Source organism: Anomaloglossus baeobatrachus, chromosome 1 (assembly GCF_048569485.1).
Source record: "Anomaloglossus baeobatrachus isolate aAnoBae1 chromosome 1, aAnoBae1.hap1, whole genome shotgun sequence".
Classification (NCBI taxonomy): Eukaryota; Metazoa; Chordata; class Amphibia; order Anura; family Aromobatidae; genus Anomaloglossus; species Anomaloglossus baeobatrachus.
In genome coordinates, this window is record NC_134353.1 from 581,427,348 (window position 1) to 581,438,660 (window position 11,313).

Here is an 11,313-nt window from a genome sequence, read left to right on the forward strand (position 1 = left end):
TTTTTATACACCACTTTGGGCAAAATTTCAGTTTCTAGATGTTTTCACACAATTCAACATTTGAGAATTTCAAAAAGTCGCAGATGTAGTGGTGATGTTATGTATGGTTGAATTTTTTGCAAACCTTAAGAATTGTTTTAGCTACAAAGTTGGAAAGAGGTTAAAGGCAAAAATAAACACCACTTTTTACTTTATACAAAATATTCCCATTTGTTCTAAGATTTATACGGAATACATGAAATACCAAAACAGTGTGAATGGCTCCAGCCTTCCGCTTTTTATAGCTATAAAAAAAATAATCAAGGGTCCACTGATGTCATGAGTTTTTCCCTGTAATTCCATACTCATGCATGGTTTTTATATGGGCAAACATAAGGAAACTGCTAGATAAGAAAGACAAAAACATTTTTCCTACAGCTATCACCTTAACATCTGGGTGCAGCAGGTATTATTTTTGCCAAAAGTAGGGAAACAAAAAAAAAAAAAAACACAACAGCAACACAAAATATCAGTATAAACAACAAGAAAAAGACTACGGTGCAAATGTATGCAAATGGCTGTACAAATCATTTTATGAATCAAATGCACCAAAACCCCTGATTTCCAAGATGCACTGATGCTAGTGGCATGCAATCAGCAGATAAGGGTTAGTAAGTGACATTTATCCACCATCAGTTACAGACACATTTGCTTCATTATTTAAGTAATGTACTGAGCTAATCAATCTCAGATCACTAATGCGGGCGTCACACGATACGATCTATCGTGCGATCACACAAGCGATCGTATCCGCCCCCGTCGTTTGTGCGTCACGGGCAAATCGCTGCCCGTGTCGCACAAAGTCGTTAAACCCCCGTCACGTACTTACCTGCTGAGCGACGTCACTGTGGGCGGCAAACATCCACTTCCTGAAGGGGGAGGGACGTTCGGCGTCACAGCGACGTCACACAGCGGCCGGCCATTAGAAGCGGAGGGGCGGAGATGAGCGGGACGTAAACATCCCGCCTACCTCTTTCCTTCAGCATTGCCGGCAGGATGCAGGTAAGCTGCAGTTCATCGTTCCCGGGGTGTCACACGGAGCTATGTGTGCTACCCCAGTTGAACAACCGGCGCAAAGAAAAATAAACGATTTTTTAAAAATAAATGACGTGTAAATGATACACGATTTGTGATCGTTCTGAGACGCTCGTAGGTGTCACACGAAGCGACGTCGCAATTAATGCCGGATGTGCGTCACGAAAACCGTGACCCCGACGACATATCGCACGATAGATCGTCTCGTGTGACGCCCGCATAACTCTAGCCCACACTGGCCAACCCCAGCTCTGGCTCATTGTCAGATGACTAACCCTAGCCCATGCTGACCAACCCCCAGTTCTCTTTCCTTGTCAGATCCCTAACTCTAGCCCACACTGGCTGCCCTCGGGCTCTGGCTCCTTCTCATATCACTAACCCTAGCTCACACTGGCTGCCCTCCAGCTCTGGCTCCTTCTCATATCACTAACCCTAGCTCACACTGGCTGCCCTCCAGCTCTGGCTCCTTCTCATATCACTAACACTAGCTCACACTGGCTGCCCTCCAGCTCTGGCTCCTTCTCATATCACTAACCCTAGCTCACACTGGCTGCCCTCCAGCTCTGGCTCCTTCTCATATCACTAACACTAGCTCACACTGGCTGCCCTCCAGCTCTGGCTCCTTCTCATATCACTAACCCTAGCTCACACTGGCTGCCCTCAGGCTCTGGCTCCTTCTCATATCACTAACCCTAGCTCACACTGGCTGCCCTCCAGCTCTGGCTCCTTCTCATATCACTAACCCTAGCTCACACTGGCTGCCCTCGGGCTCTGGCTCCTCATATCACTAACCCTAGCTCACACTGGCTACCCTCCAGCTCTGGCTCCTTCTCATATCACTAACCCTAGCTCACACTGGCTGCCCTCAGGCTCTGGCTCCTTCTCATATCACTAACCCTAGCTCACACTGGCTGCCCTCCAGCTCTGGCTCCTTCTCATATCACTAACCCTAGCTCACACTGGCTGCCCTCCAGCTCTGGCTCCTTCTCATATCACTAACACTAGCTCACACTGGCTGCCCTCGGGCTCTGGCTCCTCATATCACTAACCCTAGCCCATAGTGGCTACTCTCCAACTCTGGCTCCTTCTCTTATCACTAACCCTAGCCCACACTGGCTGCCCTCGGGCTCTGGCTCCTTCTCAGATCACTAACCCTAGCCCATAGTGGCTACTCTCCAGCTCTGGCTCCTTCTCTTATCACTGACTACCCTCCAGCTCTGGCTCCTTCTCATATCACTAACCCTAGCCCACACTAGCTGCCCTCGGGCTCTGGCTCCTTCTCTTATCACTGACTACCCTCGGGCTCTGGCTCCTCACATCACTAACCCTAGCCCACACTAGCTACCCTCCAGCTCTGGCTCCTTCTCATATCACTAACCCTAGCCCACACTAGCTGCCCTCGGGCTCTGGCTCCTTCTCTTATCACTGACTACCCTCGGGCTCTGGCTCCTCACATCACTAACCCTAGCCCACACTAGCTACCCTCCAGCTCTGGCTAGTGGGAATGCCCTGAAGCTACAGCTGGGAAATATCGGACACTTCCTCCAGAGGTAAGGAAGGAGTACACTTCCCAGTACTTCCCTGCCATGTGTCACCTGCTGCCACCATCCATCCTCAGGGACCCGGTCATACCCAGCAATAGATCACCAGGCTGGGCAGAGATAGCCTCCACCATGACCAATACATCAGCAGGTACAGTGCAGCCATTCCAAGCACACAACATCAGGTAAATAGAGCGATCACTACTCACCTCACCAAGTACAGCAAAACTCCCAGCAAGTCCTGAAAGCTCCCGAGTGTGCCAAGAAATCCCACCAAGAGCTCAGAAGAGCAAAGTAAAAAGTTCCTGTCCTCGGAGTAGTGAGTGCGGCATCCTCCGCTCCGCAGCGTGCACCTCTCCCCTGTTATCTGTCTTTGTAACAGGAGGCGCTCACTGCACATGCGCACTGGAGCCAGCAAGCCTCCCTCCTGCCCGGACTTTCACACGCTGTGTGGTGTGGGGGAGACAAGGGGAGGATCAGTACGGACAGGGCAAAAGAGCAGAAGCAGTGCTGCAATGAAGTGAGTGTAGTCAGAGATACAGCAACCCTGAGGAAGTGAGAATAGTAAGATACAGCAGCCCTGCATTGAGGTAAGAGAAGTCACAGATAAAGCAGCCCTGAGGTGAGTGAAGTCACAGACACACAAGCCCTGCATTGAGGTAAGAGTAGTCACAGATAAAGCAGCCCTGAGGTGAGGTGAGTGTAGTCACAGACACAGCAGACCTGAGGTGAAGTGAGTGTAGTCACAGACACAGCAGTCCTGAGGTGAGGGTAGTCACAGACACAGCAGTCCTGAGGTGAGGGTAGTCACAGACACAGCAGTCCTGAGGTGAGGTGAGGGTAGTCACAGACACAGTCTTGAGGTGAGGTGAGGGTAGTCACAGACACAGCAGTCCTGAGGTGAGTGTAGTCACAGACACAGCAGTCCTGAGGTGAGGTGAGTGTAGTCAAAGACACAGCACTCCTGAGGTGAGGTGAGGGTAGTCACAGACACAGCAGTCCGGAGGTGAGGTGAGAGTAGTTACAGATACAGCAGCCCTGGGGTGAGGTGAGTGTAGTTAGATACAGAAAGTCAGCACTGAGGTAAGAGGAGTCAGATACAGCAGCCCTGCACTGAGGTGAGTGTAGTCACAGCTACAGAAGCCCAGCACTGAGCTAAGTGTGCTCACAAATAAAGCAGCTCTTCACCAAAGTGAGTGAAGTCAGAGATACAGCTGCCCTGTACTGAGGTGAGAGAAGTCATATATAAAGCAGCCCTGAACTGAGATCAGTGTAGTCACACATACAGCAGCTCTGAACCAGGGTGAGTGTAGTCAGAGATACAGCAGCCTTGCAATAAGGTGATTGTAGTCAGTTATAGCAGCCTTTTACTGAGGTGTCGTCAGAGATACAGCAGAACTGCACTAAGGTTACTCGTAGATGTATCTAAGGCCGGTTTCACACATCCGGCTTTTCGCCGGTTTACCGGATCCGGCGCTCTCCCATACAGTGACTACAGTACAGTGACAGCGCAACAAGCGCCGGTCACATGCTGTCATGTGACCGGCGCATGTGACCCGGAAGTTACAGCGCTGTCACTGTACTGTAGTCACTGTATGGGAGAGCGCCGGATCCGGTAAACCGGCGAAAAGCCGGATGTGTGAAACCGGCCTAAGCCTTCTGCTATCCGGGGCAAGAATTCTGTTTGGCGCCCAACCCCCTCCCGTTTGGGTAGTTGTCATGTGACCACTCATTCATATATGATTTGCACATCACGTGCAGACGAGCTGCTGTTCCTAACTCTCAATGTTCAATGAAAAACAGAGAAGTAGAAAGAGAAGCTAATTGTCACAGGGCTAAATCTGATAATTGTGTATGAGTGCAGAGGCCATGTAATGACTGCTGGAGCCTCGAGCAGAGCTGAATCCTGACAGGGAGTATATTACATACTGTTAGGATTGGGCTACAGTGCTTAATTTTATAATTAAAGGGGTTGTCCAGGTTTATGGTGACTGCAGACTTCTGAATTCTCACAACACATGCGCTGCACACATTTATGATTCTCTCATGCCAATGGCGAGAGTGGACGGTCATGTGAGCATAAGTATGCTTGGGACTGCACATCTGCCTTATTAATTTGAATAGGAGCAAATGTACAATACTCAGGCGCGGCCACTATCAAAAAAGGAGCAGAATTGAGCGCTCCAGCCGTTTGCTACCGCTGGTGCCTAGAACAGACAATTGGCAGGTGGGCTGGACCTTGTCCGATCAGACGTTGATGACCTATTCTAAGGCGGGCTTTGCACGTTGCGACATCGGTAACAATGTGTTACCGATGCTGCAGCGATAGTCCCGCCCCCGTCGCACGTGCGATATCTAGTAAAAGCTGCCGTAGCGATTATTATCACTACGGAAGCTTCACACGCACTTACCTGCCGTGCGACGTCCCTCTGGCCGGCGACCCGCCTCCTTCCTTAGGGGGGCGGGTCGTGCGGCGTCACAGTGACGTCACACGGCAGGCAGCCAATTGAAGCGGAGGGGCGGAGATGAGCAGGATGTAAACATCCCGCCCACCTACTTCCTTCTCATTGCAGCCGGCGGCAGGTAAGGTGAAGTTCCTCGCTCCTGTGGCCTCACACACAGCGATGTGTGCTGCCGCAGGAGCGAGGAACATCGTACCTGTCGCTGCACCGGCATTATGGAAATGTCGGAGGCTGCAGCGATGATACGATAACGACGCTTTTGCGCTCGTTCATCGTATCAAAAAGGTTTTACACGTTGCGATATCGACTGCGACGCCGGATGTGCGTCACTTTCGATTTGACCCCATCGACATCGCACGTGCAATGTCGCAACGTGCAAAGCCGCCCTAAGGTTACGTCATCAATATTAAAGTAGTGGACAAGCTCTTTAATATAGTCATGTATAACATAATCTTACAAGTTATGAATTGTTACTTGTTTACAGGATCAGAACTAATAACAGCACAAGAATATATCACCAGAACCACTAGAGGTACAGTAATACATAATTAGAACCCCCATCAGAAGAGAATCACAGCATCACAACCACCAGCAGTACAGAAATTCCTCACCAGAACCACCAGCAGTACAGAAATTCCTCACCAGAACCATCAGCAGTACAGAAATTCCTCACCAGAACCGCCAGCAGTACAGAAATTCCTCACCATAACCACCAGCAGTACAGAAATTCCTCACCAGAACCACCAGCAGTGCAAAAATTCCTCACCAGAACCACCAGCAGTACAGAAATTCCTCACCAAAACCACCAGCAGTACAGAAGTTCCTCACCAAAACCACCAGCAGTACAGAAGTTCCTCACCAAAACCACCAGCAGTACAGAAGTTCCTCACCAAAACCACCAGCAGTACAGAAGTTCCTCATCAAAACCACCAGCAGTACAGAAGTTCCTCATCAAAACCACCAGCAGTACAGAAGTTCCTCACCAAAACCACCAGCAGTACAGAAGTTCCTCACCAAAACCACCAGCAGTACAGAAGTTCCTCACCAAAACCACCAGCAGTACAGAGGTTCCTCACCAAAACCACCAGCAGTACAGAAGATCCTCACCAAAACCACCAGCAGTACAGAAGTTCCTCACCAAAACCACCAGCAGTACAGAAGTTCCTCACCAAAACCACCAGCAGTACAGAGGTTCCTCACCAGAACCACCAGCAGTACAGAAGTTCCTCACCAGAACCACCAGCAGTACAGAAATTTCTCCCCAAAACCACCAGCAGTACACAAATTCTTCACCAGTACCACCAACAGTAAGGAAATACATTCATATAACTGCATCAGTACAGAAACTGAGCATTAAAACCCTCATCAGTACAGGAATAAATCACCAACACCACCATCAGTACATGGTACATCAATTGTAATGTCAGGTCAATCCCATATACATTTGTATCGTGTGAACCTACAACTTTCAGTACATCCTTATCAATGGTAAAGAGAGACTGGGAGTTGTTATCAGTCATCATTAGTCTTCAGTCATAAAGGAACCTCAGTACTGATGAGAATTAGTATCTCAAATAATCATTTACATCCAGGTACATTAGAGCTGATGATGTCACTGATCCAAGGCATCTTTCTTTTCTTCATCTTGTCCAGACACCATAATGACTTTTCACATCCACAGCTCGTCTCTGCAGACTTCCATCTTCTCTGATCTTCTGCAGCACATTCTGACATGATACCCTTAAAAATAGCAGAATAATTATAATACCCTTATATAAAAATATTTGTCCTATGCTGTACGCCTAAAATTAATAACGGCCCTTCACTGCGTTCTCTGCACAAAATATGATGCACATACTGTCCTAATGGTACATGCCCTCCACACTGCCCTCTCCTTCCAGACTGGGTCCCCTCTTCACACTGTCCTCTACACTGTGTAGACTATACTGCCCAGTCTTTATACTGTGTCCCCTCATCACACACCCCTCCTTGCTTTGCCTCACACTGTCCCCCTCATGCTGCCCCCTTTCCATATCCCCACTACGCAGTCTATATTTTATGGCTCACATTTTTTTCATCCCATACTGTATTCTCACTACCTCTGCACTTATTCCCCCTCATTTTCCATACTGTGTCCTCATACAGTACATTTCTTCCTCGTTCCCATACTGTGTCTGCACACATTCTGGGCGCTTGCTTCCCATACCGTGTACTCAAAACTCCCCATACTGTGTCCTCAAAATTTCTTCCCCCCATTTGCTCCCCATACTGTGTTTGCATGCACTCCACCCCCCTCGCGTCCCATACTATGTCTGTATACCTTCCCCTTTCACCCTCTCTCCCCATACTGTGTGGCCATATATACGTGCCCCTCCCCACCATCTATACCAATACTGTGTGGCCATATATGCACCCCCTTCCCCATATATACATCCCCCTTCTCTGCCCTCTCTCCACATACTGTGTGGCTATATATACATTCTCTCTTTCACACTGTGGCCATATGTATATATATATTGTATTCCCCCTCCCAATACTGGGGCCATATATATCCCCCTCCCCACCCTCTCTGCCTATACTGTGGCCGCATATATATTCCTCCCCTCACCCCCAACATATTGTGGCCTCATATATATTGCTCCTCTCACCCCCCTAAAATACTGTGTCCATATATACTTCCTCCCTCACCCTCCCAACATACTGTGGCTCATATACATTCCTCCCCTCACACTCCTCCCTTACTGTGTCCGCATATACATTCCTCCCCTCACCCACCCAACATACTGTGTCTATATATACTTCCACCCTCCCAACATACTGTGTCCGTATATACTTCCACCCTCCCAACATATTGTGGCCCATATACGTTCCTCCCCTCGCCTCCCCCCCCCAGACTATGGCCACATATACATTCCTACACTCACCCCCCCAATATACTGTCTCCTGATATACATTCCTCCCCTCCCCCATATTGTGGCCGCATATACATTCCTCACCTCCCCAACATACTCTGTCCATGTATACTTCCCCCCTTACTCTCCCAACATACTGTGGCCCATATACATTCCTCCCCTCTCTCTTCCTCCCATTCTGTTGACACATATACAGTCCTCCCCTCCCCCCATACTGTGTCCGTGTATATACTCCCCTCGCCCCCTCCTCACCCTCTCTTTTCCTCTTCGGTACCTGTGGGCTATTTGCTGCCCCTGCGGCGTCGACCAGTGACATCAGCAGCGTCATTGGCTGACCAGATCACACTGCTGATGTCACCCTTACCCAGAAGTGCTGGTTGTCAGGGTTCAATTGTACTCGCGTCTGAAAGACACAGGTACAGTTGATCACAGGGAGGCATGCCCTGCAGTTTCTCTGAGTCTGGCTGTCAGCAAAGTGAAGCTATGTGTACATGTACAGTGGAGCTGTGTGCATGTTTGTACAGCAGAGCCGTGCGTGTACAATGGGGCTCTGCGTGTGCACGTTTGTAAATCTAAGCCAGGCGTATACAGCAGCACTGTACACGTGCGCAAATATTTACAGCGGCGCTGTTTGTGTGAACAACATAGATGTTTGTGCGTGTGTACAGTGGAACTACGGTATTGTGTATATGGGAGCTGTGTGTGTACAGCAAAGTTGTATGTGCATACAGCAGAGCTGTGTGTTCATGTACAGCAGAGCTGTGAGCTGGAATATACACAGAGCTGTGCGTGTGTACAGCGGAGCCATGCAGGTGCTTGAGTACAACAGCAGTATGGGCATGTGTGTATTTATATAGGAGCTGTGTGTGCATGTGTGTGTGCAGTGGAGCTGTGCATGTACAGCATAGCTGTGTGTGTATGTACAGCTTAGCTATGTGTGTGCGTGCGTACAATGGAGCTGTGCACTTACGCATGTTTGTAGATCTGTGCCTATAGTGGAGCTGTACACATGTACGCTACAGTTCAAACATTTGGTGTCACCCAGACAATTTTGTCTATTCTATGAAAAGTCATACTTTTATTTATCAAATGAGTTGCATAATGAATAAAAAAAATATAGTCCAGACATTGACTAGGTTAGAAATAATGATTTTTACTTGAAATAATAATTTTCTCCTTTAAACTTTGCTTTTGTCAAAGAATGTTCCCTTTGCAGGAATTCCAGCTTTGCAGACCTGGCATTTTAGCTGTTAGTTTGCTGAGGTAATCTGGAGATATTTCACCCCATGCTTCCAGAAGACCCTCCCACAAGTCAAGTTGGATTAGGTTGATGGGCACTTTTTGCGTACCTTACGGTCAAGTTGCTCCCACAATAGCTCAATAGGGATGAGATTTGGTGACTGGGCTGGCCACTCCATTACAGATAGAATACCAGCTGCCTGCTTCTTCCCTAAATAGTGCATGCATAATTTGGAGGTGTGCTTTGGGTCATTGTCCTGTTGTAGGATGAAATTGGCTCCAATCAAGCGCTGTCCACAGGGTATGGCATGGCGTTGCAAAATGGAGTGATAGCCTTCCTTATTCAAAATCCCTTTTACATTGTACAAATCTCCCACTTTACCAGCACCAAAGCAACCCCATACCATCACACTACCTCCACCATGCTTGACAGATGGCACCTGGCACTCTTCCAGCATCTTTTCAGTTGTTCTGCATCTTATAAATGTTCTTCTGTGTGATCCAAACACCTCAAACTTCGATTAGTCTGTCCATAACACTTTTTTCCAATCTTCCTCTGTCCAATGTCTGTGTTCTTTTGCCCATATTAATGTTTTCCTTTTATTAGCCAGTCTCAGATATGGCTTTTTTTTGCCACTCTGCCCTGAAGGCCAGCATCCCTGGAGTCACATCTTCACTGTAGACCAGGGGTGGGCAATTCATTTTCCCATGGGGCCGCATGAGAAGTTGGGATGGTTTTAGAGGGCCGGACTAATATAATTAACTCGGTTCTACAATATATATATATATATATATATATATATATTGTGAGACAGGGAATATAGCTCAGCTGGGATCTTTGCTTTGGTCCAAGCGAGTGGCTATGGATTCACAGATGACAGCGGCAGACTGGCAGGTTCCAAACAGATACGGCCACTGCCGTGTTTATTGTGTACACTTATCCCTCAGTGTTACACATGCAAAAACAGGAAAATAAACGTCTAAGGCCGTCTGGCCACTAACTAACAACAGAATGCTAACTACAAAATAAACCTATGTAACAAACAAAACAGTATTCTCTTACTGTGTGGGTTCCTCAGCACAGCCAGTGGAGGTATGGAGTCTCAGCCCCAGCAGCCATGAGCCTGTACCTCTCCTCAGCAGCCTCTCTGTTCTGAATGCCTCCTGATTATTTCAGCTGATCCAGTGAGGAATCAAAACCCTGGATTGAATGTGGAGAAGGGAGCAACCAGTCCCACTGCCATTCCTACTGATTGCTCCAGGAAAAACCGAGCCCAAAATTACAATGAAACAAACAGGCTTCAGTGACTAACTTATTGCTGAGCCAGATATAACATTCCCAACTTTTCCCAGCCCATTTGCATGGGCCAACCACTCCACAATCAATACATGGAGACATATGAAATGAACCGAGGGGAAACATATCTGTTCTCTAGTACTTCTCCCCTCGGCATCTCACATACTCCCCCCCCCTCTGTTTGAGCCCGTGGGGTCAGACACAATGACTTAGCAAGCAGTGCGTTCTAGACAACGCGTCTGCATTCCCATGCGCCGTGCCTGCTCTGTGCTCCACTGAAAATTTAAAATTTTGTAACGCCAACAACCAGCGTGTCACCCGTGCATTGCCCTCTTTTGCCTGGGACATCCATGTCAGGGGTGAATGGTCCGTCACTAGCCTAAATCGGCGTCCTAGTAAATAATAGGGTTTCCAGGGCCCACTTCACAGCTAAGGCTTCTCGCTCAACCACACTGTATTTTTGTTCTGCCTCTGTAAGTTTTCTGCTTAGATAGCCCACTGGGTGTTCCTCGCCGTTCACTTCTTGTGAAAACACCGCACCGAGGCCAACACCAGAGGCATCTGTTTGAACAATAAATTCCCGTGTAAAGTTTGGGGTAACCAACACTGGTTGGTCACATAAAGCCTTTTTCAACCTTTGAAAGGCGTCCTCTGCTTCTGCGTTCCACTTTATTGAGACAGAGGTTGACCCCTTGGTAAGATTCGTGAGTGGGGCTGCGATGGTAGCAACATTTTTGATGAACTGCCGGTAATAACCAACGATCCCCAAAAAGGCTCTGACCTGTCTT

At 48.2% G+C, this 11,313-nt stretch overlaps 1 protein-coding gene across 1 annotated transcript in view; it reads right to left on the reverse strand.

The window, feature by feature from the left end:
- Window positions 1-2,951, reverse strand: part of KANK1 (KN motif and ankyrin repeat domains 1) — a 301,259-nt gene extending 298,308 nt beyond the window's left edge. The window contains exon 1 of the mRNA XM_075317723.1: window positions 2,825-2,951. The gene's annotated coding sequence lies outside the window, so the exon portion shown is untranslated. The remainder of the gene's footprint in view (window positions 1-2,824) is intronic.
- Between the last annotated feature and the right edge of the window lie 8,362 nt (window positions 2,952-11,313).